Raw genomic sequence first — 2,768 nt, 5'->3', positions numbered from 1 at the left:
AAGAAGGAGTAAGTTCCTGAATTTGGTGAAAACCTGGCAAAAATTCATCAAAAAATGAGCCAAAAACTCAGTTTTCTGAGCCCAACGCAGGCAGAGAGTGTCCCACCTGCGTTGAAGGTCAGGCTACCTTGAGGCAGCTTGACATTCAATGCAGGTTTCGAATGGGAAACCTGCGCTGAAGATAGGGCGCCCTGGCAAAACCCCTGAGGCTCAGAAAAGCTGGGAAACAGGCACAAAACTGAAAAAGGAAACCATGAAAAGAAAGAGCTAGGGTTTAGCTCCTACCTGGTCCAGACGGCATTGAAAATCATCCGCAGAATCTCCCGGAATCAGCTGGTGAAAATCAAGGGGGAAGAGGCACCTCCAGAGCTCCAACAAACCAAATGCAAGTGAAATGGTAAAATGAGAGGTAAAAACACCTTTTAATGGCTTTTTACGTAGTTCAAAGCGAAATATTAGGGTTATAATCTCATTTTCATGCAAATATTTGTTCATTTCTAACAAAGTTTGTTGCAACAATTGAGAATGCAGTACTATCCTTGAAAAGAGAAAAGCTAGTAATGTTAAAAAATCAAAATCTGACCATATATTCGAGCAGTTTTAGCATAAAGTTCATGCTCGTTAAAAAATAAACGCAAGATCCGAGCAGTTTTAACGCGGTCTTCATGCTCGTTAAAAAATAAATATAAGCAGTGAGCAATGTTTCCTCCAGAGTTTAAGCTCATTTTTAAATAAAAAATTAACCTATCCCGGTAAATAACCGCTGTGATCGTAAATTTATCAGCCATAAAAAGCCTTGGTCGTGTTTTGCACCTGCCACCTCCACTTTCATTTGGCCGATCGTTCACCTCCATATGATTGTTTACCCATTTTGAGGAACAACTGCGAAGAGTGATTTCACCTAGCCATCCTTGTGACACTGCCGTGATTGGAAAATTCCAACCTGTACCTGGAATCAATTGCTATCCCTGTTTATCACTCGTTCCTCAAAAGATGAGTCTTATTTAAGCTCTTTTCATCTGACTCGTAAAATATGAAAAGTTTGCCGAGTTTTGGCCTTCCAGCTCGTTAAAGTGACCGGAAGAGCTATCCCTCCTCTAGATTTTAATCTTTTTGGACCTGAGGGATTATTGCACAAAAAGGTCGAGCGCTTGTTTTATTCGGCTCGTTAAAGTTATCGAAAACTCATCCCTTCTGTATTTTTTTATACTTTTTCGGACTTAAGGGATTAGATGACGAAAAAGGAATTTTGGAGTTAACTTTCTGTACCTTTTCAGACTCTCTAAAAATGAGAAGGACCGAGTTTTCCTTGTCGTTAGACTCGTTAAAATGATTAAATAGCGACAAACTTGTCTTTAGACGAGAACGAGTTTCCCTATCGCTGGGCTCGTTAAAACATAGCGATGGGCTTGCCCGAAGGGCAGGTTATAGAACAAGCATATGTTATCCTCCTCAAGCTTGACAAAAATAAAGAGGTACTGGTCAGAAATGACTGGGGAAAAATTGGGAGAACCTCAAAGCTTTAATGGTAGCAAGTCGCTCTTGAACATGACACTTTTCCTCCGTATCACATCAGGTTGGGTTGTTTCATTCACCGGTCTCATCACCATGGTCTCGCCAAACCATCCACATTTCGGGTAATGCTACCGATCCATCGCATCAGTGTCGTTATATGTTCAAGAGATGTTGTTCAGAAAGAGTCAACCGTGTCCCATCCACTGCCATACATTATCCTTCATCCATCCATGACTGCCACCCTGAATCATATGTCACAGATTGTTTTCACCTCCATTAAAATCATTAGCTCCGTTCCGTGTCACTGATGTGGGATTCATTAAGGCCCTCCTTTGACGGATCGCTTCTTGTCGACTTCAGCTCATTATCCAAGAAGTTGATCTAGGAACACCCCCCTCAGTACTTTGAAGCTTGCATGCCTCAATGGCAAGTTTCTCACTTCCGGCGACAGGTATACATCAATGACCTTCGACCAGAAGATTTTGCGTGGTGTTCGACGCCAAGTCCTTTATTCACACCACGTGAATTGTACTGTAGTACCTTGAGGGTCATTATCATTATCGGTGATTCCTCTCACGCTTGTTAACGATTTACATCATTGACCGGTAATCAAGCGACGTCTTTCCATGTTGGACTTCAGCGCAATTCTCACATGGATCGACTTGTACATAGAGTGAAGATCGAACGAGTTTGAAGACCCTGGATCTAGTTTCATCCATCTGGGCTGCGATATATATTCAGGAAATATAAAGACATTTGACATGTACATCATTGCAGCAGATGATCATCCTACTCAAGGGATGATAATTTTCACCAAAATTATCAGTCTACTATCAGACGATCGTCTGTTCTATGTACCAAAATGAATTTATAAAGCTGAGCATGGGAATGCCCGCCTCAGCTAGATCATGAAAGCAGAATGAAAAATAATGTATTGTATTGTATTTTATTACAGGTCACCTCTCAGCGATTGAATGAACTTCGGATCCTCCTGATAAAGCATTTCACCCGATAAACGACCTCATACTTTAGGGGGCAACTGTTATAGACATTTTTGTGCCTTACAGCATGAAGCATGAAATGTCCATAATCTAAGGGATCCAAAGTCCCTAAACATGTTGTTCCTACCCCTAGAGGAACAAGGTCAGAAAACCACAGCACTGAATAAAAGTTCTCCACCTGAAAACACTCAAAAACAAGGCAATTCTGGATCATGTCAACTGCTCCACTGAGCATCTGCGCTGAATGTCAAC

This window comes from Pinus tabuliformis, chromosome J (assembly GCF_031772625.1).
Source record: "Pinus tabuliformis cultivar Carrire ecotype Pingquan chromosome J, CPIR1, whole genome shotgun sequence".
Classification (NCBI taxonomy): domain Eukaryota; kingdom Viridiplantae; phylum Streptophyta; class Pinopsida; order Pinales; family Pinaceae; genus Pinus; species Pinus tabuliformis.
The sequence above is the reverse complement of the archived record's forward strand: the minus strand, read 5'-3'. Positions refer to the sequence as shown.